This window comes from Cryptomeria japonica, chromosome 7 (genome assembly GCF_030272615.1).
Source record: "Cryptomeria japonica chromosome 7, Sugi_1.0, whole genome shotgun sequence".
In the NCBI taxonomy this organism is placed as follows: domain Eukaryota; kingdom Viridiplantae; phylum Streptophyta; class Pinopsida; order Cupressales; family Cupressaceae; genus Cryptomeria; species Cryptomeria japonica.
In genome coordinates, this window is record NC_081411.1 from 17,150,265 (window position 1) to 17,177,177 (window position 26,913).

Below are 26,913 nucleotides of genomic sequence, written 5' to 3' on the forward strand. Positions count from 1 at the left end.
ACGTATTATTTGAGAGTTGGATCATAGGTTGTCATATGAAGTGTGGTGTCCAGAATGTTCCATCATTGTATCACAATGGGCCTAATATTCTCATCAAATCGCAAAGTAGGATCACTACTATGAATGCCTTTCTTTTTTGTCCAGGCATGCTATCAAGTATCTTATAAATATCTCAAATGATGAAGAGTTTATTTTAACATATCTTATGGTTCATGCAATAGGTGACATAAAGGAGAAATCCTATTTACAAGTGCAAAAAAGTTACAAAAATATAATTTAAAATAAGGATTAAGGCACAAATGTTAAAGAGTGAGTTCTATTACAAATTTAAGGAAAATAAATTTATGATTTGAAGCTGTAGACGTATAAATCCAACCACCTTATTAAATAAATATTTAAAATTTATTTAAACCACATCCCCCTATTAATTAAATTATATTTAATTAATTCATCCATTTTTCATCTATTTGATTAAATGAATTATTCAATTTATTTAATTAAATTCATCTAACCCCTTTCTAGCATTTAATTAAATAAATCACTTTATTTAATTAAATCCCCTTTCTCCATTTTCATCAAATTTACATTTAATTAAATTGATCCTTGCATATAAATAAATCAAATTTATTTATAAAATCCTCTCACTTGCATTTATGTAAGTTGCATTTAATTTTGTTGAAATAAAACATTTTTGTTTCAATTAAAATCCTATTTCTTCTACTTACCCCCTTCCTACATTTCCCACTTGCCTCCTAAGAATTATTCTAGAACCTCTCTAATCTCAATCAATTAGCCTTATTTCATCCAATCATATCATTTCCCTAAATTTGAGGAAGTCACTTCTCAAGTTTGGAAGAGAGTCTTCTAAATGCAATAAAGACTTTATTTCTTCAACAAGTTAACTTGTTGAGTTCCCCAAATTTGTAAGGACCCTTACAAATTTGTCCCCAAAGTCCTATTAACCATTAATGGTTAATCCAACCTTCCCTCATGGTTAGAGACTTTCTCTCTAACTTAACTCTCATCTAACTCAGGGGTCTCATCAAAGCACTCATGGCTTTGACCCTAGGAATCCCATTTAACCCTTGCACAAGATTTTATCCCTTGGGTAAAAGCTTTATCCAATGGATGACCCTAATTTAACCCTCACCCAATCTCCTAAGGTGACCTTCATGTCTTCTTAGGCATGTTAGTACCTCTTGTATCTCCTCTTAAGCCACCGCTTCTTGACAATTGTCACCATTTCATTGATGAAAATTGTAAACATGGATTGAGTGACTTTCAATTCTAGCCATTGTTAAGATTATTCAATCTTAACCATCCATTACCCTATTTCCTCTATAAATAGAGCCCGCGTTATTCATTCTTCATATCCATGTTATTATATCATGTTAGGATAATTTGTTAATATCTTTATCATATCATTATCTTCATCCTAGCTTAAATATCATAGTTTGAACATATCATATAGATCTTAGAATGCATGCATGCATATAGATCACAATATCACTCATTTTTGGATTTGTCATTCCTGAAGTCATTTTCTCAATGATATGAGAGAAAAACATTGGCTTTAGGGATCCTATGACATAGAGAACAATGAGACATATCTTGAGAAGTTAAACTATTTTAAGTTAGTTAATCCTTGTACTCAAAAGTTTCATTGGTATGTTGGTCCTTTGATCTCAATGTTGATATTCTGGTCACCACAGATTCTAGCACACAAAAGCATTAATAAATTCACTTTTTAAATTATTAATAAAATTAATAAATTCTTATTTCATTGTAGAAATTTGCAATCATCATTAACAATATTTTATTTACACTTATTCATCATGGTGTGCCAACCTCTAGCTATCAACCCCAATTTTAATTGACCACTATAAATTAAAGAAGCTCTTCCACCTCATCTAAATAGTATGCTCATATATTTACATTTGACAATTTTTCTAGAACACACAAGAATGTGTTGGTAAAAGAAAAATAAATTGATAGTGGAAATTTGGATGGTGTAAGGGCAATCCTACATCACCAAAATTATTTTAATATAACTTTTCTAAGGCTTTTGTTGAATAAAGTTGTAGGATGAACATATTTCTAATGAAAGGCCAATATTTAGTAAATATTGTGGCCACAGTTTGAGGGCAAGTTTGAATAGGTGATTCAAATTTGAATCTGGCAAATTCTACTTCAAACCTAGAGTATTCCTTTTTGGGTGTAATATTATAGGAGATATCATTTGTCACCACTCATAATTTCCATCCTAAATGATAGCTATTTAAATTGGTGCCAAGAGTGATTTTTGGGTCTCTTTCTATTATGGAGCTCCTGGTGAGTGGAGAAGAAGGCCTTGTTGATAGATATTATCAATTGGTAGGTTTAGAGGTGGAGATGGAAAGACATCTAATGACATTAAATTCAATTTTAAAGTGAGAATATGTTGTCCTCTTGGTTTTGGAAGCAACAAATCATTTAAAATATCGTATTACTGATTTTACAGAAGGCCAATTAAAGAACTCTAGGAGGAGAAGCAAGTTTCTAGGGAAGAAGACCAATTTCCAGGAGAGATTTTGTGGTAGCTCTTATTGGTCTTTGTTTTCTATTTAAGATCAGATTATTATCAGTTTTGTAATGGTTTTGATTAGCCCATATGGGTGCAAATCAATTCAACAATTTTTGAATTAGAAATATGAGAAATTTCTTATAGATTTTTAGTTAAATTCTAGTAGAACCATTCTCTCAAAATGGTTCTACTAGTGGTAGCTAGAGGCTATGTAGGTGTGAAATATTGCCTAGGGCTTCAACTCATGCATTGTACAGTTGTAGAAAGGCTTTGGATTCATTGACCATGTGAAGAATAAAATACATGTGTGCATATTTACATTGAATATCTCCATTACTATTTGTATTTCCCTTACCACACTCGCTAGCATGAATGTGAACATTTGATAATATGATAACGTTCTAATGAACTACAAGATTTTTAATTCTCACTTGTTTCATGCATATTTATTTGTATAATTAAATTTAGATAACTAAGCATGACAATTGTGTGGATAACTAAGATTTTTTAACTTCTTTATTGTGGTGTTAGACAATTATGTCTTATTATTCGATACTTCTCATTTGATGCATTTTATGGTTAAATCAATCCTTGTATGCTTTAATTTCATTGTTATTCCTCTAATAAATTGTGACTTTGTTGCCCATTGGATACATATCGATCCTCGAAGCAAGTGATGCAATCATACTCCTTAAATAAATAAAATTTAAATAGAAAAACACCACTAACAAACCTTATTAGTTTGTTCGTAATAGTGAATCACGTATACTTACCTTTATCTCTTCCCCGTATTAGCCATATTAAGTATTTTATGTAGTTGGTTAGCTTTCATCCTAGTGACAATCTTTTTGGTCAAACTTACTTTGGATACAATTGCAATTTTTGCACCTTGTACTACTCTAGCACAATTTATCTTGTTAAGGATGCCTTTAGGAACACTTTTTTTGGTTTAGGTTGATTCCAAAGTGAAAGAGAGGTTATTCACTCTTGTTAATGGGCCTTTGACCCTCTTTAGTTTTTTTATGAACACTACGTTTTTTTACCTCTTGATGACAAGCCTTATACTTGAAGGTTAGAAGAGTTCTAGGATTATGGAGTAGTGGTTTTAGGACATAACAATGTAGAAGAGAATCATAGATAACATTGTCAATGTCTTAAAGGCTAATTGGGAATTACTATTTGTTTCTTGTACATCAAACTAAAAATAAGGAATGAGTTATTGTGGGTGTGTTCTTAACTTCTTAGTGGTGGCCCAATTGCTATGAAATTAAAATAAAGAACATCTCTTAACATATAGCATGATAGGTAGCATTATCAATGTCTTATAGAGGTATTATGAATTATCATTTGTTTATTATAGAGTAAATTGCAAATAAGGAAGGAATGAATTATTACAGATGTACTCTTAAGTTCTTAATGGTGATCCCAATTGCTATGAAATTAAATGTAAGAATGTCTTTTAATGTGGGTTCAATCCAAGATATATAATTGTGTTAGTTTCTTGGGAAATCTTTATTCAACATCAACAAAATTTATGGCCTGATGGAATCTCACAATCTTATCCTTTGTGGAGTTGATAGCTATCTCCATAACTCCAAGAAACCATCTACAACCAAAACACCTATTACATCTGAAGAGAACAAGTTATGTTTGATGATGTGCAACCTTGAGAGAGATTGATCCAATAGGAATGTGATATTAAGATTAATTTGTAAATGAATTGGATAGATTACAATGTAAACAATCAATTCTCTCTAGATGAAAACCCTAGGAGAGGATTAAATTAGAGCATAACAAGTGTCTTAGTCACATAACTTGAGACAACTTGAACTATAATTAACTCAATCTAATTATAGAAAAACACTCCTAAGTTTGGCTTAAGTGTAAGAAAATAATAATGGACCTAAGTAATTAATGATTGATTAATCAACTACTAAGGTGTTTTCCTAATGACTCCAACGATCTTATCAAATTCTTGTCTATCTTGTGGAAAGTTCACTTTTTTTTTTCCAATTTTAATATTGGATACTATTAGATTATTGATACCTCTATAGATCATCAACTGCAACTCATTTAATAATACATGGAACCCTTTTGTCTATATGCTTATTATGCCTTTACTTTCTTTTTAATTTATATTTCAAATAAACCAATTGATTGTTATGTATGTCTTCAAATATCCAAATGGGTATGTGTTTATGGTGAAAGTGGATAATAATATTGAAAGACTAAAATGGATTCAACCACAAAACCCTAGCCTAACAACAACAAAGATCCACCATAACATATGAAGATTACCTAAGACAATGCAAATCAAATGAAATCACAAAGATTATACCATCACATGTCCAATAGGGTTTGGATCTCCATTGATCTTGCTTGATATATTTGCTCTCAGATTTTATGTGTGCACAATAGCTCAACAAAGAACGAAAATGTGGTTGCAAGTAGGCTTGATCGCATATGAAAGTTCAAATGCATAGAGTAGTCGACTAATTAGGGTTGATAATGAAGGAAGCATCTCCTTATATAGAAGACACTGCACGAGAAATGGAGGGATAAGATTGAGAGGTGTAAAAGATAAATGGTCGGCTAGGATTAGAGGGTAGGTAGAGAAAAAAAGAAAATAATAATAGGGTAGTAGTGTAGGAATTAGGAGAGAATGACATGTGTCATATATAGAAAAGGCTAATGAATTAATTAAATAAATAAAGATTTATTTAATGAATAGAGGAAGTGGGATCAATTAAATAAATAAAAGTGTTTATTTAATTTAGGAAAAGGATAATTTAAATGAATAAATGTATTTATTTAAATGAGAAATAAGGATAGAAGAGGATAAATGAATTAATTAAATAAATATAGATTCATTTAACTAACAGAAGAATTAGGCTAATTATTTATTTAATTAGACAGGACAATTTTAGGTGTCTACATTTTGCCCCTCTTTGAGACAATGCAACTTGTCGCATTGTTTCAAAGAAGATAAGATAAACTGATACAAATTAAGTTGCCCCAAGATGGGAATGATATGCCCCCTAGAGAGATTGGATGAATTTAGTTTGAAAAGATCGCAGACAATCTCTCGATAAGAAATAAAGGCTAGAAAGGACTGACAAGACATGATAGAGTGACAGAGTCATGGGATAAAGAAGACTGACTTGGGAGATGAGGGCTAGGGTAGTCTATAAGATAGACTACAAGGGAAAACATCCTCATTGTCATCCATACATCTAAGAGATCAGAGTGCAGAGAGAGCAAAGAGCAGTCAACAACGATGGCATTGGTGCACAAATTCGATCGTGTTCGCCGATATTAGAGGCCAACAGATGTAGGAGAGCTAGTGAGTACTACAAAACCTCCTTGTACTTTGTTGCATTAATTGTTGTCATAATTACATGTCAGGTAGTGCAATAAATGTGCTCTAGGTATGTTGCAAAAAATTTCAAGCGGGGTAAAAATAGTAAGGCGTGTTTGTGTTGGTGCCAGGCGCATCTGCGTTGGTGCCAGGCGCGCCTACGATTGCAGTAGCTTTTATGTTCAATGCGAGCGCATCTATGTATTTCAGGCATGTTTATGTAGGATAGGCGCGTTTGTATAGAATAGAGGCACATCTGCATCTTCAAGGACAAATCGATAGTTCTATGATAAACATACACTGTCGATTGGATAAGCTGCTGAGAGGATACACTCAAGCAAGTCCTCTAGGGAAGACTAGGATAAAAGATAGAGCTAGGATTGACAATTTTGTGATAGAACATACGTTGCCAATCGGGAAACTACTCAAGAGGATACACTCAAGCAGAGGCCCTAGGATAGGATAGACCAAGGCACTTTGTGATGAACAGGGAGTACCAAAGAAATTGACAATTCTGTGATTGAACATATGTTATCAATTGGATCAGGCTGAAATTGACAATTCTGTGATAGAACATATGTTGTCAATTGGATAAGCTACTCAACAGGATACACTCAAGTAGGTTCCCTAAAGATAGGATCAAAGAAACACTTTGTGATGAATAGGGAGTACTACTAGGATAGAAAGAAACACTTTGTGATGAACAGGGAGTATCACTAGGATTGACACAGTTGATTTGCTTGACTGCAGGAGGACCTACCGATGCTGGTGTCATGGGAGAGATTCCCTTCGACTCAGAGTTTACGACCAGAGCTGACATTCAAGGATAGAGCAGCAGTTCAGGCTATGGGCTTGTGATACATTATGTATGTGCCTGAGTTTCGAGCGAACATGGGATTGTTGATTGCATTAGTTGAGAGATGGCACTTAGAGACATGTACATTTCATTTGTCGATGGGTGAGATGGCAGTCACCTTAAAGGATGTATATAGGATACTGAAGATACCAATCGATGGGGAGTTAGTTCCTTATGATCGAGACAGAGACAGGGATGCACTGAGACGAGTGTTTCAGGATCTAGGACTGGAGATGAGGGTAGGACACGTGGCTTGGGATACCATGATAGTGACAGGATTGGCACTACGAGCGGTGTAAGCAAGAGTGATCAGTGGATTCCTGTGTCTGGATAGGATGACACAGGGGTTGGCAGTGGGATGGGGGAGGAATCTGGAGACATTGGTGACTGAGCACACCAGGTTTGCATGGGGATCATGTCTACTAGCACACTTGTATTATGAGTTGCATCAGTTTGTGTATCATGGGTCAGTAGGATTGGGATGTAGAGTGACACTGTTGTAGGTATGGGCATATGAGCATCTACCAGTTAGATGCTCGATACACTTCAGGGGCAGAGGACATGGGTGAAACTATGTTCACTTATATAATATGATTATGTCACAGCCACGGATTGGGAGACTAGGGTACTGGTGCAGGGTGATTGATGAGATAGACAATATGGTATGGAGGCCTTACTAGGACTGTGAGGAGTGGGAGGATGACGTAGTGGAGCTAGCATATGTATTCTAGAGCAGGTATCTGATTGGGAGGACACCGTATGTTATTGAGAGGCAATTGGTAGATAGGGTGGCTAGGCAATTCAGCAAGATACTGTGGATGCCACGGGGGTCAAGGATGTATGCATAGACCGTGACGAACACTGGAGGGAGAGACAGAAGACACGCATCTAGCGGTGGGGTCGTGGGTCCTCCACCACCACTAGATAGATGGGACAGGAGAGATGATCCCGGGGCGGGTCCTTCTAGGGCTTAGACTCCATCGAGGCCAGTCGGCTCCAAGGGAGGGAGTTCATCATAGCCTTAGAGGGCTCCCTATGTATCAGTTTTGTATCATTTTGTATGATGATGTAGACACCTTCGGGTGATTGTAGCCATATGTATTTTGACATCATTGTATCATGACACTTATGATTATATATGAGATGATTCATCCTTGTGACAACTATATGCATGTGTACCTATGCGATGTATGTTCTATGTGATGCATTTTTCTATGTGATTCTTATGATATGGATGCAAATATGTACATGATGAAATGCAATATTTTTTTGTTCTTTTTATGTTTTTAATATGTTTATGCAAATGCAAATGTGAATGTATGAAATGTAGATGAATATGATAATGCAAATGACTATTTACATGATGAGAATGTAAAATGTGCTGACATGTGTTGTGTGCAGGATGTGATGCAATTGTGATATCTATATTATGTATGAAATGCTAACATGTGATGATGTAGGTGAAAACTATATGAGATACAAATGTTTTTGGTGTGTCATTAGACTCAGTCATGTGATAGCAGGCTACATGGACTCAGGGATGATGGAGGTGAATCAAGAAAAAGGGGGATGGAAGATAGAAGATATGAAAGTGAAAGAGCTTCTTGTGCTATTATCATCATTAAGCTTTATTATGGAAAATAGGTTATGACAATCCAGATATATGTTCGACCCAAAAAGTCATTGTACCCATTTGCATGGAGATCAGACAGTCGCAAAAAAGGAATGCCCCAGTTCACGCTAGAATCTTAGTGTCCTCATATCCTTGGACAAGTCATAGCATTACTAAGAGACAATCCACAGATAGCAAAGAAAAAATAGGTGACGATACCCCATCCTTGCCTTTCTAGTCAAAGACATCCTGGAGATAGAATCTCTAGTCAGAGACATCCCAGAAAGCTAAAAGACATGTCACCAAAAAGATAAAATCAAAAGAAAAAACCAAGACTCGACACAAACATGCACTGTAGTCCTCAAGTTTAATGTCTCTTTTCACTTAACAAGACTACATTTGTTTGAGGCATCCTATTAAATATTTCACATGCCTTGCCTATGCTTCCACACTTTACATGCATGTCTTTCAGAGCATTTCCAACAGTTACGACGAACATCCCTACCTAGTTTGATAGCTCCCATTTTGGCACAAGCGGTGTGAAAATGAGATCTACTGAGGTCAAAAACCTATTTGTTGCAGTTGTAGAACTTATGGGCGAGAGAAAAGAGTGAAAAATTAAAATTTGGGCGGGATTAATGGGGACAGAAACAACAGGTAAGGAAAAAAGATGGATTAGAGGGGCCCACAGGAGCCACGGAAGTTAACGGTGCTTATTTCTCCAACGAAAACAGATGGGAAAGAACGTTAGAGGAAAGAATGGGCCCACAACACACCTAAGCAGTCAAAGCTTAGTGTGTGATGTTTAAGCCATCCAAAACAAAAGGGGTCTTATTCTAAAATAATTCTAAAAAGAATTAAGTAATCATGGATATGTCAAGTAGAAAATCTTGATTTTCAAGTTTCTCTAAAAAATCATCGATAAGGTGGAATTATTAATTGGTTCTCATCTAGTGAAAGCATGATCTTTAGCGTTCTCCTCAAGAAGTGGCTAAGTGTGAGTGTGAGCTGCAGAGATGGTGAGTGACACATGAGAACATTTGTTGTTCGATCAGCTAGTGTCCCATCAAGGAGATGGCAGATGCAAGTGTTGAGGCCATCCTCCATAAGTAGCAAAAATTTTAGGATTTTAAGGCATGAGACTATGAGAGCAAGATCCATGATATCCATGGTTGTCCCAACTGGAAGATAATTCATTATGTTCATGCCAAGGCCCATGAGAAGAAGTTGACTCAAAAGGAACTTGAGCAATAATGTAGGGGGCATTACGGAATTCCTAGAGATGTGCAACTTTGTTAGGTTGAACATAAATTTGCATAAGAACATTAGTGAAAATGATAGATTTAAAATATAAAGAAAAATATTTATCAATAATGTTGCGATTAAACAATGTAGCATTTCTATTTGTTTAAATGATGAATGAAATTTTTACCTTGAAAGTGTGTCATATCTTGGTAAACTTGTGGGGAAGGCTCTGCCAATCCCCAAGAAGAACCATGTGCCATGAAAAAGGGGTAGGCCTGAAGGGCTTGAATAATTCTTAAATCTAGTCCCAAATTTCTTGAGCTCGAGGATAAAACAAAAATGATGATTGAGAGATTCAATTTAGCCACAAAAAAACAGAAAATTCAAAGTGAGAATGCCCATGCGAGTGAGATAGTTCCCTAGAGGAAGACCTTGGTATAACAAACACCAAGCAAAAATAGTCAACTTAGGCTTAAGCATGGCAACCCAAACATACTAGAATCTTTTTTTCATATCACACTAAAAGAATACTCTTTCTAAGGAGAATTGAATTGATCAACCATATCTAAGTGAGTTGACATCGAAGAATACCCCTTGGAGGGCCTATAAATATTAAAAGGAGTGTCTAGAAACCTTTTCTAATCCTTCCACCAAGGTTTGAAACAACAAATGCACCCATCTTATGAAGAAAATATAGAGGTATAAAATGAAGAATTATTTGGTGAGTCTCTTGATCATGGTCAAAAGGCCAATATTTTAGTTTGAAATCTAGTCAAGGATGATTTTTTTTTGTTTTCAGATTGATAAGTGCTAACAAATTTTTGGCTCCTCTTTTGAAAAAAATTGAAGCATGGGTCCAAGGTAAGATATACAAAAACCTCCCTTGAGAATTGAAAAGATGGGGACATCGAATGGAGTATTCATTAATGGATAAACCATTATGAAAATCATCTCTAGCCCAGTGAAGCTAGGGGTTGAGAACCTCCCAGGCTTTCTAAATGTACGTTTTGATGATAAAGGTGCCCTAAATAAGAACTAGTTCTTTAATGGTAAGAAGAGTGCCAATATTGAGGCTCTTCTAACCTGGGGCACTGTGAGAGATGCTAGCTAATACCAATGCAATGGAGAACAAGAATTTTAAAACCTAATTTCAAGTGAATATCCTAATTATTTACTTATCACACAAAGCAATGCCTTTTGGATGAATAGATATTAAACTAAGATCTCTAGCCTCCTATGGCAAGAAGTTAAATTCTCAAGCCACCCACTGAAAGCCATGATGTGCATCGCTGAAAGGCCAAAGAAAAATTTTGGCACATTTTTAGCCTTCAGGTACAAATCCTTAGAGGGAGCCCAACAAGAGGAATAATAAACATGAGCGACTTCCAAAATCTTGGAACAAATTTGATACTTTCCAACCAACAAGAGAGGCTTTGTGATCCAATGTTGAAGTTTCTCCTTATGCATGCCAACGTAGCTTGCCAAATCTTGGAATGGTTGGCATGAAAAGTATAAGGAATGTCTAAAAATTGAAATATTTCCTCATGATCAATCCATTTCTAACTAAAAGAGCCCAACTAGGCAAGCTTGGGCAAAAATGATTGTAGGACTAGATACGTGACTCCTCAACAACCCAAAAATCCTTGAAAGACAAATCACTTCCGCAAGAGAGAATGGAAAGAATAGATTGCTTCAACAATGCAAGATTGAATAATGGTTGAATATGAAATATATAATGAGATGGCTTTCTTATAAAGGTAATTTGTGATGTAGTATAAATAACTGGTGTGACACATGCCTATTTTATATTGCAAAGCAAGAAAAACATCATCAACAAATTGACCATTATGGATCATAATTGGGAACATATATCCCCTTATCACATGACTATGAAACAACTTTAGCAAGGAGATATCCAAAATATTCCGTGATAAAAAATAGAGAAATGAGATATCATACTTCTCCACTATTGCTTTTGGGATTCCTTCTCTATTCTTCATTATGGCTTGAAATGTTTTGAAATAACCCCACAGAGTAGATATCCTCATTGTAGCATCACCAATTCCCATAATCCCTTCCTAGATTTGCATAGCAACCGACTTGTCATAGGCTCATTAGACCTTTCCTTGAACACCAAGAATTTCATTCATGAAATATAGAGCCAAACAGATGATAAGGGTGCCAAACTTAAAGATGTGCTTCTTGTCTTGTTTAATTTTCTTCAAAGTTCTTAGAAATTCATTCAAGAGAATTGTACACAAATGATACCTCTTGTCTTCCTTCAACATCAGATAGGCAGAGTATATTGTTGTACTGGAAACATATTTTTTCTGCTTGACTGGTATACTTTATATCCAACCACCATTGATGCAAACTTGACATCATGCTCTAGAATGTCATTGATTGTCATCACTCCACTGTCAAACTAAGAACCAGTGGCGGCAATCACAATGTTGTTTGATATATTCCTTAAGCTAGGAAATTCACCAGATGTGCTCAAACAAGTCACGACCTGGATTGCTTGCTTAGTGATCTTGTAAGGCTTATCCAACCACATAAATTCATCGTGAATTCTGCTAAGTATGAACCATATCTATTTTTTCTCATCAAATGTCGAAAAGTGTACGAACTAAGAAAAACCCTTGGCTTGCAAATGCTGATATTTCATCTTGAGATTCCTCAAGCTGTCCACTAGATGCTTGTTGTACAGGGTCAACATGTTAGTTCTCTCGAGCTCATCAAGATCACATTTGATATATTCCCTAATGTCCTCATTATGAAGAATGTCGTAGGGTATAGAGGAAAACGCTCCTTATGGATTATCCTCAACTGATTTGAAAGGATGTTTCTTAAAATTGGGTCGAGCTCTATCCTTAATTTCCACAACTAGTGAGGTAGCAATTCCAAATACTAAATCCATTGAGAACTTAGGGTTATTCAAAAACTGATAACTTGAAATGGAAAATACCTCAATTCGCAACCGAGGACAAAAATTCTCTTTAGGATCGGTATAATCATTGTTTAGATTGCCAAATTACTTTTCTCTACTGCTCTTCACTTTCTCTTGATTGCATTGTGATAAATAAAGCTTTCAAATGCCTTTTTAACCTTTGAAAACCTAATTATTCATTGTAATAAATGTTGCAACCGGTTACCTTGATTTTCATGGAGTCCCTTATCGAAGCATCGAACCTTCACTAAACCTTCTGGATAACATCTGCATATATTATTTAAGCCTTTTACAACCTTTTATAATCAATTGCAGATCTCTGAAGAGGGGCGTTCTTAGAATCTGCATGAAAAGTTCCCCATAGGCAAAAAGCCTTTGTTACCGAATGAAGATCATGCACCGAATTTGAGTGCAGATCCATTGTCTGCTTTGGATTCATCATTTTTGACCCACATCTTCTCATGCTTGTCTCTGATCTCCTCTACCTTTGTATTGCCCTTCTCATCTGATTTGTTCTTGTTTGCCAGAGCACTCTTTTTGCTTCTACAATATTTTGCAATGTGACCTCTTTTATTACATGCACGAAAAAAAAAAATTCTGTATAGGTCTGAAGTTCATTTGATTTGGTCTCATTCTGCACTGGTTAGAGATATGTCCAAACACCCTATAATCATAACATTTTTGTTTTTAAAGTTATTCATTACTTCTCTACACATATTTGACTTGTGACCAAAATTATTGCATATGAAACACTGATCGATAAAGCTAGGACCATTTTTTATGTTGTTCATTCTATTATTCATCCTACTTCTGCATTGATTCATCATATGACCAAATTTATTACAAGTAAAATATCTACCATTGAATTTATGAGCATTAGATTGTCTTACTGGAGGATTCTTGTTCTTCTTCTGATTAGGTTTTGTATTGCTTTGTCCAGATCCGAAGGATTCTCCTTTCTCAAATTCAAGTCCTCGCATGTCCTTTCCATGTCTATGACTTTCTAGTATCTTATCAATCCTTGTTGAGATCGCATTGAATTTGTCTTTGTATTCATTTGCAGTAGCAAGTTCATCTCTTAGGGAAACAATCTGTCTTTCAAGTTCTTGACCATTATTCCTTGATTGTGTTAACTCAAGCTTCAACTGATCATTCTCGTAGGTAAGCCTGAAGAATTCATCTGCTTTGTCCTTCAATGATTGTGTCAAATTATCTTCATTCTTCTTCTGGTCTTTAATATCCTTAGTCAACTTCATCACAATGGATTGCATTTCATTCTTCAAGGCAACATTTTCTCTCGCAAGTTTGTCACATTGATTAGCTTTGCCCTGATTTTCCATGATTTGATATTCTTTCTCCTTCAACTTGCCTATAAATTCCTTCCTCTCATCTCTTGAAGTATTCACTTGATCCTTCAAGTCATTAATAAAGTCATCAGCAGCATTCAGGTTTCTCTTCAAGAAACTAATCTCATTTCTTGCTGCATCAAGATCCTCAAGTGCCACACTTGTTGGTATTATGGATGACTTTGTCATGTGTTGCATTGGTTTTTCATTGATGTCAACACTTGTCATTTTGGATATCTACATTGATGGTTTGGTATTTTGGTATTCTAGTTATACATTTACCGACATTGTTATGCACTCACCGTCAGGTTATCTGGAAGGTTATTTTGTTCACTGGCAGTGATGGTGACTTTTTATCATCTGGAGATCATTGGGCTATGTCGAAGACAGTGATTGGAAGCTTGGATTTGGTGTTTTGGTTATTGGTCTAATCAGGTTGACACGTTTGCCTTTACTGGCAGATAGATCTTGGTTATTCACCAGTACACGTTTCATGTCTAGATCAACATTGCACATCATGGAATTGGTTTATTGATTGGTTATTGTATTAAGCCGACATGTTGTATCTTATTTGTAATTGTTTTCATTGTAATATCTTTTGGTGAGCCAACCTACTCATTTGGTCCTTGGCTTTGTATAAATGTAACATCATTTGATGATCATGTATGTACTCTTAGATATGGAAATGGTATGAGCAAATATTGAAGAGAAGATCCCTATGCGAATCAAGCAGACATCATTCAAAGGTTGAAGGAAAGGTTATGAAGAAGTTCTAAGCTTAAACCGGTACTGAATCAAGCATTGTTGATGCTACTTTATGCAGTACATTATCTTGGATTTAACCATCCACTTGTAAGTCAGTGAGACTTCCCATTTTGTGATTGAGCAGTGAGCTCTAGGCAGTTGGCCTTTCTGCATGTGTAGACCCCATTTGTATACACATACTATCTGTAGTAGTATCATCTGATTGTGGGTAAGGTTTCCCATCGTTGTTTTTCCCTCACCGGGTTTCCACATCAAAATCTCTGTGTTATGTGTTGTGGATGTTGTTTCTCTTTCTGTCTTTCACATTAAGTTATACCGATACTGCTAAATGTGTTTAACTGTTATACCGACACTTAATTTTGGTTTACCAGCATTAAGGTTTAAATTGTTATATCTGATAATTGGATTGTAAATTTTATATAACTGGTTGACAACTGATTCACCCCCCCCTCTTAGTTGTCCTTTCGGGACCTAACAATTGGTATTAGAGCTAAGTCCTCTTTTTGCAGAAGCATAACAACTTGAGGAGATCTTATGGCATCTAATGTTTTTCAGGAAGGACAATCTGAAGCTTGATGGAACTAACTATGCCATATGGAAGATCAGGATGGAGACACATTTGAACTGCATTGGAAGAGATGTGTGGGATGTTACAAAGAATGGCTATGTTGCTCCCGTTCCTAATCAACCTCAACCACCTACATTGGAAAAGGACTTGGAGAATGACTGCAAGGCAAGAGAAGCACTTTTGAGCACATTATCAGATCAACAAATCATGGGATTATCAGACCGATCTACTTCAAAGGCTATTTGGGATAAACTGGAGACACTGAATGAAGGAGACACCACTGTCAAAATTGCAAAATTGGAATGTTACCAGGTCAGGTATGAAAATCTAAAAATGGAAGAAGGAGAAAGAATTTATGCTTTTATAGAAAGAGTAAATGAAATTGTTTTGGGAATACAATGTTGTGGTGTAACCTTAACTGAAGATGAAATTGTATCTAAAGTTTTAAGAGCATTGCCATCGGCATATAAAATGAAAGTGACTGCTATTAATGAATTGAGAACTATGCCTAACACTTCAGTTTCTAGAGATACATTGGTTGGTAAACTTTCAGCTTTTGAACTTGAAGAATTTGGTCCTGTTTCTATTACTAAGACTAATTTGGCTTTCAAATCATCATCATCATCAACATCATCATCCTCTAACAAAACTAATTGGAAAGCACTCTATGCAAGAGAACTTGAAGAAATGAGAAAGGAGAATGAAGAACTTGAGGAATTAGAAGCCTTATTTGCTAGGAAGATGCCTAGAGGTCCAGCTGGGAGTAAGTATGAAGGTAAAGCACCCTTTAAATATTTTAATTGCAATAAAGTTGGTCATATAGCTTCTAGATGTCCAGACCGACATGCTAGACTAAGGGATGAAGCAAAAAGAACATACAAGCCTAACTCTAATTATCAAAGATTTAAATTTAAGAAGAATAGAGATAAATCATGTTATTATGCAGATGAAGGTGTTACAGATGACGTAGATGAAGATCCTGATGGCAGATGGGCTTTTGTTTCTATAAAGGAAGATTCACCGACACCTACTATCATACCGGTAGAGTAGGCATTGGAAGCAAAAATTGAAGAAAAGGATGAATGGATAATTGATTCCAGATGCTCACATCATATGACTGGAGACAAAAGCAAAACTCTCATATTTTCAAGAGATTAATGGAGGTCAAGTAAGATTTGGAGATGATAAGGCATGTTTAATCAAAGGAAAAGGTACTATATCTTTGGATGGTAAGCATAATACTGACAATGTTTACTATGTAGAAGGTTTAAAGCATAATCTTTTGAGTGTTGGTCAGCTAGTTGAGAAAGGGTTTTAGTTACAGTTCAAGATTGGGAAATGCAAAATTAAGAATAGAACTGGATTGAAGATTGCAACTGGTAATCAGACTAAAGGTAATATCTTTCACTTGAATTATGGAGATAAGACATGTTTGATTGCTCATATTGATGAAAGTTGGTTATGGCACAAGAGACTTTGTCATGTAAATTTTGATTGCATTGTGAAAATCAGTTCAACTAAGGCAGTAAGAGATTTACCTAGGATTGTGAAACCTCATAATCCAGCATGTAGGGAATGTCAAATGGGAAAGCAAGTTAGAACATATTTTAAGAGCATTACTAAGAAATCTAATGGTACTCTTGATTTAATCCACATTGATTTATGTGGCCCAGCAAGAACAAGAAGTTTACAGGGAGATAGATATTTTATGCTAATCATTGATGATTATTCCAGAATGTGTTGGGTTACTTTTCTCAAGGAGAAATTAGAAGCTTTTGGGAAATTCAAGATATTCAAAGAAATGGTAGAGAATGAAACCGGTAAGAGAATCAAATGTTTAAGATTAGATCAAGGTGGTGAATTTACATCTAGAGAATTTAATGCATTTTGTGAAGTGAATGGAATCAAAAGACAGCTATCAGCACCCCAGACACCTAAGCAAAATGGAGTTGTGGAAATGAAGCACAAAACTATTTTGGATGCAGCAAGAACTATGTTGATGGAAGCAAATCTACCTCACATGTATTGGGGAGAAGCAGTGAAGACATCGGTTTACACTTTCAACAGAGTTCACATCAAAAGTGAAACTGGTAAGACCCCTTATGAGTTATGGTTTGGTCATGTTCCTACTCTTAAATATTTCAAAATTTTTGGAAGCAAGTGTTACATTAGAAGAGATGAATATGTTGGGAAATTTGATCCTAGAAGTGATGAAGGTATATTTCTTAGTTACTCATCTAAAAGCAAGGCATATAGATGCTATAATAAGAGATTGCAGAAAATCATTGAGAGCACTAATGTGAAGATTGATGAGCACTTTAGAGGAGATTCTAGATCTGTAGAACTGACAGTTGAAATGATCATAAATGAACCAACACAGATCCCATCGGTACAGAATGAAGACCCAGTCACACTGGTATCATCAGAAAATTCAACAGTGATAGAAGATCAGTAGCATATAAGTACAAATCAGAAAAAACCCACGTATGTAAGAATGAATCATTCAGAGAATCAGATAATTGGAAATAAGAATCATGGTGTTATGACTAGAGGAAGATTGGCAAATTAAGAGGTATGTTTAATTTCTCAAATTGAACTAGCATCTGTTATTGAAGCATGTCAGAATGTGCATTGGATTAAAGCAATGGGAGATGAACTAGAACAAACTGAAAAGAATAATACATGGACATTGGTTCCCCGACCTAAAGACAAAAATGTAATTGGAACTTGTGTAGGTGAAAAAGTGAGACTAGGCTAACATGCCCTAATCCTACCTTTTGACACACATTGTGGAATATGAAAGAGCCTAGAGGTATCACACAATTGGCTACTTCTTTTTGTGGAAGAGAGAGCCACGAGCTACCTATTAGGGTTTCTATTGCTTTGTTGTAATTGAAAGATAAAATGATGCAAGTTCAATTCCTAACCCCAAAGTGCAAGTATGAACTAATAACAAGATTGCAGAATTGAATTTAAACAATGGAAAGCTGTAAACACAAGGACCAGACAAGAATGTAGATGCATACCCAGAGTCAAAATCTGAGTGAAAATGTTCGGGACGGGGGCGCAGGCGCCACTGTCTTGATTCTGCTCTTGAAAACTGCTGTTTTGCAACCTGAAAAGCTGTTTGAAACTTGCTATCTGACAGAAGGACCAGGGCGCCCAGCGCCCCTGCCCCAGGGACCAGGGCACACAACGCCCCTGTCCTGGTAGGACCAGGGTGCCCCACGCCCTTGTCCTGGTCTTCTGGGTTGGAATTTGGTGTGAAGTTCAGTGTCTGTCTGCTTCCGTCAGATCTGCAACTTGCAGCGTTGTCTGAATCCCGAAACCTGCACTTATATCTGAAAAGGTATGGTGGGCGGCTATATAGGGTTTTGCCTTAGTCAAACCCCCACTTTGGTGATTTCCACCTCCACGAATAGCCAAGTTGTATTGTAAAAGTAGTGTGTGTGTAGACCTTGTGTGTGTGCAAGATCCTAAAATGCAAGTAAGCAAACTAGAGCAACCTAGAAAGTAAACCCTAATTGCTTGTAAATGATAATGTAAATGCTCCAAATCAAGATGCAAAGTGATCTAAAGCATGAATACAAATGATATAATGAGGCTTATGCAAAGACATGAAAACAACATGAAATCATACCCAACCCCAAGGGAGGGGTACAAGCCAATCTTCAGTCGGTGATCCCTTATTGCTCTTCAATGTCTTCAAAGCCCTAAATGGATGAATGAAATTGATGAATGCTTGATGGATGGATGTTGAATGTTGTTGAAGTCTTCAAAGATCTGCTCTTTCACTGCATAGAAGGTCCTTGAAACCAAAATTCGGATCCTTTCAAATGAAGAAAGAGAGCTCTTATATATGAAACCCTAGGTCTTAATTTTAACTTTTGGCCGACCTAGAGATTGAATCTCCCACCAATTTCTTGGGGTTAAGCTTTATTTTATGATTGGATTGCGCTCCTAAAATTTTGGGAAAAATGTCCGGGACCGTGTGCACTCCGAGCGCCATGGTCCCGACAACTTTTCACCAAATTTTCAGGGCCGTCGAATATGATGATTTTAGAGCGAATCCCGAAGTTACAGGTGATTTCGAGATGTTTTGACCTCCGAAATCAAGCCCCCAAGTTCAAAATAGGACCTAATTAGGGTTTTTGATTAAATGATGTATTGGAAGAATAAAATGAAAGGGGCACACTTTAATGAAAAGGGCCCAACTTTATGATATGGGAGATGATAAAATAGAACATTAGACCTAATTAATTTAATTAATTAAGTGCTAAAGGGGAAATGCAATGCAAAATGCAAAATGCGCCAAGGCGGGTGCTAAACTAGGTGTGAAATTGTACCACCCTAGCAAGTGCGTACAATTTACGATGCTACAGAACTAAATGGGTATATAGGAATAAACTTAATGAAGATGGTGAAGTAATTAGAATCAAGGAAATATTAGTTTGTAAAGGATATTCACAGAAAGAAGGAATTGATTACAATGAAACCTTTGCACCGGTAGCTAGAATTGTGGCAGTTAGACTATTTCTAGCATTTGCAACCTACAAGAATTACAAGGTTTATCAAATGGATGTTAAATGTGCATTTTTGAAAGGAGATCTTGAGGAAGAAGTTTACATTGAACAACCTGGATGGATTTTCTTTGGCAAATAAAGATATGGTTTGCAGGTTAAGGAAAGCTTTATATGGCTTGAAGCAAGTAGCCAAAGCTTGGTATGATAGATTGGATAAATATCTTTTGAAGCTTGGTTACACAAAAGGTAATGCTGACAGTAACTTATATTACAAGGTTACCAATGATGACATTTTGGTTATTGAAGTATCTGTGGATGATATCATTTTGGGAGGTGAAGAAGGTCTATGCAAGGATTTTGCTAACAAGATGCAGGAAGAATTTGAAATGTCTATGATTGGAGAGATAAAATTCTTTTTAGGTTTGTAGATTTCATAACCAGATAAAGGGATATTCATTAGTCAAACAAAATACTTGAAGGAACTTTTTAAGAAATTTGGTATGGAAAATTCCAAACCAGTAAGCACTCCTCTGACTACAACTGATAAAATGAATTTGAAGGATGAATCAACTCTTGTTAATGTAACAAGGTACAAATCTATGATTGGTGGATTACTGTATTTGACTCAAACAAGGCCTGATATAATGAATGCAGTATGTATTATATCTATATTTCAAGGCAATCCTAAAGAAAATCATGAAACAACAGTTAAAAGGATTTTCCAGTACTTACAAGGGATAACAAATCTTGGTTTATGGTATCCTAAGGATGAAAACTTTGATTTATGTGCATACACTGATACAAATTGGGCAAGTGATGTAGATGACAGAAAAAGAACTATCGAAGGAGCATTCTTTCTTGGTATCAGACTGATTTCTTGGATAAGCAAAAAACAAACTTGTACTTCTTTATCCACTACAGAATTAGAATATGTGGTGGCAGCCACTAATTGTACTCAGGTATTATGGATAAAACAAATGTTGAAGGATATAAAGATAAAATGCAAAGAACCGGTAATCATCTATTATGATAATTCAACAACAATTGATATATCAAAGAATCCGGTATTTCACTCTAAGACACAACATGTTTCTATTAAGTATAATTTTCTAAAAGAGAATGTGGAAGCAAATGAAGTAAAATTGGTTTATGTGAATACTAAAGAGCAAATTGCAGATATCTTTACAAAGCCTTTGGCTAAGGAGACATTTGAATATCTCAGAGAGAATCTTGGGGTAATTTCCCCACCGGCAGAGACTTAGATGATAAAGTCTGGCATCAAACCGGTAGGACTTATTAGAAAATCTATTTTCCGGCTTTGATGAGGGAGAGCTACATCTCAGGGGGAGTAGTTGGCTAAGTGTTATATTTCTTGAAGCTTGACTACTTTGGCATTTGATGTCAAAGGGGGAGAGATATCTATACAAAAACATTGTATCTTTGGTTGTATCTTTGATTTCTTGGTTTCTGTTTTTTGTAACAGAACTTGGTACTTGGTATTTGGAGATTGTTGGTTTATTTTGGCATTTTTTTTTTGGCACTTAGATGTTTTTCTATCTAGTGTTGCCATCAATGCCAAAGGAGGAGATTGTTGGTATTATGGATGACTTTGTCATGTGTTGCATTGGTTTTTTCATTGATGTCAACACTTGTCATTTATGAGATCTACACTGATGGTTTGGTATTCTGGTATTCTAGTTATACATTTACCGACAAATTGTTATGCACTTGCTGGCAGGTTATTTTGTTCACCGATAGCGATGATGACTTGTTATCATCTGGAGATCATTTGGCTATGTCAAAGACAGTGATTGGAAGCTTGGATTTGGTGTTTTGGTTATTGGTCTAATCGGGTTGACACATTTGCCTATATCGACAGATAGGTCTTGGTTATTCATCAATACATGTTTCATGTCTAGATCAACATTGCACGTCATGGAATTGGTTTATTGATTGGTTATTGTATTAAGCCGACATGTTGTATCTTATTTGTAATTTTTTTTCATTGTAATATCTTTTGGTGAGCCGACCTACTCATTTGGTCCTTGGCTTTGTATAAATGTAAGATCATTTGATGATCATGTATGTACTCTCAGATATGGAAATGCTATGAGCAAATATTAAAGAGCAGATCCCTGTGCGAATCAAGCATAAATGATTTGAAGGTTGAAGGAAAGGTTATGAAGAAGTTCTGAGCTTAAACTGGTACTGAATCAAGCATTGTTGATGCTACTTTGTGCAGTACATTATCTTGGATTTAACCATCCACTTGTAAGTCAATAAGACTTCCCATTTTGTGATTGAGTAGTGAGCTCTAGGCAGTTGGCCTTTCTGCATGTGCAGATCCCATTTGTATACACATACTATTTGCAGTAGTATCATCTGATTGTGGGTAAGTTTTCCTACCATGGTTTTTCCCTCACCGGGTTTCCACATCAAAATCTATGCGTTATGTGTTGTGGATGTTGTTTCTCTTTCTGTCTTTCACATTAAGTTATACTGGTACTGCTAAATTTGTTTAACTGTTATACCGACATTTAAGTTTGGTTTACCGACATTAAGGTTTAAATTATTATATCTGATAATTGGATTACAAATTTTATATAATTGGTTGACAACTGATTCACCCCCCCACATCTCAGTTGTCCTTTCGGGACCTAACACACTAAGTTGTCTTTCAAAATCAAAATCCATTGATTTAATCTTTCGAACCTTCATCAAGCGGTTAGGCTTCCTCAAAGGATCTAGGCTTTGATACCAATTGTTGAAATTAAGGATCACTGAGAGGGGGATGAATCAATGATCTACCAGTTAATGAATTTTCTGACTTATCTTTCAACCAACAGAAGCATAAACATGAAACTAAAATGGAGAAACACAAAATAACCAACCACAGAATCATAACACTAGGATTTTTATGTGGAAACCCAAATGGGAAAAACCACAGTGGTATTTGAACCCATAATATTATTCCACTATGGCCAGTAGTAAAACAATATATTACAATATGAGGAATGCACTTGCATTCAAGCACACTGCCTAGAGCTTACAACTCAATTACAATAACGGCTACAACCCCGGAAGGCTCACTACCTTACAAATCTACTATAGTGATGAATTACAGTAAATCAAATCCAAAATAGCATCTATAATAACTTGATGAGTTTTGGTTAAGTTCCAATTACTTTGACTAAATCACCTTTGGTGTTTTGCCTTGTTTTTTGTCTCAGTCAGCTATCGGGTCAAGAATGCACAAGTGAATTTGTGCCAAAATGGATTTGCAATCACCACTCGCTCACATATCAATAATACCATACACCAAAACTATCTTCTGCACTGGTCTTATATATCCGCAATCACAAAATAGATCATTCAATGAATCAGCCTGCTAATGTAACATGTAGTCATATGTCAGCTTGACTGAATCACCAAAGATAAATGCATATCACCAAAATGATGATAAAATGATGTCTCTATCTCGACCCAATCATCCTATACACGATTCATAACACCTCAATCATTGGAAAGCTTGTGGACCAAAACTGCTCTACTTAGTTACTTGAAATACCAGTTAATTGGCTATCAGTTGACGTCCGCTTCCAGATATCAAGATTAATGATTACTGGATAGGAATCTCAAGAAGAGTTTCTATCAATGACAACCCTAAACCATTAATCAAGCATCAGAATGTTGGTCCCAACTGGTGCTGAGAGGGGAGGGGTGAATCAACACTATACCGGTTCTTGCAGATTTAACCTTAATCAAAATTTCTACTCAAACTTAACACTTATCAATATTAGTAGCATTAATAAGAAACATGCACACATAAAATCAATTACACATGAACACCAAGTTTTATCATGTGGAAGCACAAATGGGAGAAAACCACGGTGTGAGTAGAAACTCACAAAATTTGCACTCTTCTAGAGTACGCCTGGTGAGGAGCCATCCCTGTTAGGACATTACAAAGACACTGTTAGGTGCCACCCGGTTAAGGGATTTTCTTCAAGGCCTACTAGAACCTTTACCTAGTTAGAGGTAGCCTTGTTAAAGGACTTAGGATCATCAATTAAGATGTCACCCAATTAAGGGATTTTACAAAGGAACATGTTAAAGTCCACCCGGTTAAGGGATTTTACTGTTGTAGTTATTAGAAAACAAAAGAGAGAATGATCTTCTACAATAGCTACTCTTCGCTTAGTCAGATCCAATTGAAGCTCTTTGTTTTGACCACCGATTACACTTGCTCTGCACTCTGCTGGTGCTCTACACACTTTCCCTACTCTTCACACTATCCGACCTCTTCACACTCTCTTCACCACTATGCCATTCACTTAACAGTTTTGCACTCTTCTCACCTTGTTGGATCACCTTCTCATCTAGATTGCACTTAGCAATTTCATGATCAAATCTTTTTGGTTTTCGCCAGAAACCTTTATACAATGTTTTGCCAATACATAAATTTTGTTTCCTAAATGAGTTCAAACCTAAATCTAGGTAAATTTGAAATTCAAATCTTCCCACACTTTCTATGTGCACTCTCCATCATTATTTCCAGTAACTCATCCTTATCTGCCATCACAACTCACTGCCATCACAACTCATGATTTTTGCAACTTCTAAGTCGTGTTCTGAATTTTTAATGCGAACCAGAAAATCCGCACAAATATTGCCTTAATTGGTTGTTATCTGTTGTAGACTTCACTAGCAGTTTGTTTTAACTCACCCTGATTGACATACCTTTGATCATCGCATCCAACTTTCTAGTCACCGCTCCGAGATTTTCGGTGGATAGTGTAGTCACATAAATCTGTCCACTTAATTAAATGAATATTTACTATTTATTTGGTTATTTAACTATCAGCCAACAGTTAATTAAATTTATATTTAATTAATTCATCCTCAACTTCTACTATTAACTAAATAAATTATCCAATTTATTTAAATTAATTCATTAAACCACATCCTAATCAATTAAATAAATAAAACATATTCATTTAATTTAACTCATTTCCTCTTTTGAATAATTAATTAAATATTTATTCAAATCACTAAACTACCCCCCCACTTGCATTCTCCTACAAATGCAAGTTGCACCTATTTTATTGAAATAATGAATTTTATTTTAATTAAAATCTTATTTTCTCTCACCGACCAAACCCACTAGACTCTTCTAACCCATTCTAGATTCTTCTAATCCATTCTAAATTAGCCTAATCCCTCCCTAATTATTGTCACATTCCTAAGCAACTTAAAGTCACTTCTCAAAGCCTCCAAATTCTTTGAAAAGCATTTAATGGCTTTTATGCTCCCACAAGTTAACCCCTAAAGTCTTCCAAACCATTAATGGTTCTTACATAACCATTTATGGGTCTTTAATAACCATTAATAGTTAAACTCAATCTTCCCACATGGTTAGAGACTTTCCCTCTAACTTAACCCCCAATTAACTCATGTGTCTCCTCAAGCATTTATTGCTTTGACCATGGTTATCCCCACTAACTCTTGCACAAGAGTTTATCCATTGGATAAAGGCATTATTCATTGGATAAAACTTTATTCATTCAACTAAACCTAAACCTTAACTCCTAAGGTAACCTTCAAGTCATCTCAAGCACTTAATGCTTCTACCCTCTCATCTCAAGCCATCTCATGTTGACATTTATCATCCTAGGATTGGGTTGAAAGCCCTCACATGGATCATAAACCCATCAATCCTGACCCTTGTTGAGATTACTCAATCTCAACCATCAATTGCTGCATTTTTCCTATAAATAGAGCCCATTCCTTCATAATCCAGATCCAAAAATGTTGTATGTGTTGGCATTATGTGAACCGATATGAGGACATAATGACATTGTATGTTGTCATTGATGTCAATATGTGAAGAATAGAGAACCGGCATGTGTGAACCAATATATGTGCCAAAGAGAAGGGTATGTATGTTCAAAGTAAACTGGCATGTTGATATGAGAATTGGTTATGTGAAAGTGAAGCGATATGTTTGTTGAAGGTTAATCGGCCTGTTGTTATAGGAATTGGTACATGGAACCTTTGTGTGACTACTGGTTGGTAGTCTCAGGGTTTTCGGTTGGCAGTCTCAGGGTTTCCGATTGTTGAACCTCAAGCCCATGTCACATAATTGGTGACTTTGTGTGATGAGTTAGCAGTGTAACAAAGAATAGCTCATGTTGCCATGTCAGCCTTGTGCACATGAAGCATATTGCATGAAGGAGATTATCCCTATCTACCTTGGGAATGTGTGAAGTTTGTTAAACGGTGATAACGCGTGATGGGTTATCAGCCGCCATGAAATCAATGGATAATGGACGATGGAGAATGTCTTGAGATCAATTCAAGATTGTTGCATTTAATGTAGTATGTTCAACGGTCAGGATTGAACCATTTGAATTGCTTAACCTAATAGGTTTAGGGTTTAGGGTTTTTGCTACCGACCTGTCTGTTTCCTATAAGGTCGATGTTGTGCTTCTTTTAGAGGTTGTTGGCAAAAGTTGTGTGTGTGTATCCAAGGGAAGTGATACGTGATTCTTGCCAGACCAAAGGAGAGAAGAGATACCTGCAAAGTGAATGTGCACAAGGTGAAAAGGAGCCAAAGCGGATCTGCATTAGCATTGAGTGTTGTTACCAGATCACTGTAATTCCTGTTGATCTTTAACCACTTCAATAGTTGTGAAATCCCTTAACAGGGTAGCCTTAACCAGCTTGCTTCAAATCCTTTTGTGTGGGAGAAAAAGCGAGACTAGGTTATCATGCCCTAATCCTACCTTTTGACACACATTATGGAATACGAAAGAGCCTAGAGGTATCACACGATTGGCTACTTCTTTTTGTGAAAGAGAGAGCCATGGGCTACCTATTAGGATTTCTATTCCTTAGTTGTAACTGAAAGGTAAAATTATGCAAGTTCAATTCCTAACCCTAAAATGCAAGTATGAACTAATAACAAGATTGCAGAATTGAAATTAAACAATGGAAAGTTGTAAACACAAGGATAAAACAAGAATGCAGATGCATACCCAGAGTCAAAATCTGACTGAAAATGTTCGGGACGGGGGCGTGGGTGCCACTGTCCTGATTCTGTCCCGAAACTACACTTGAAACTGCTG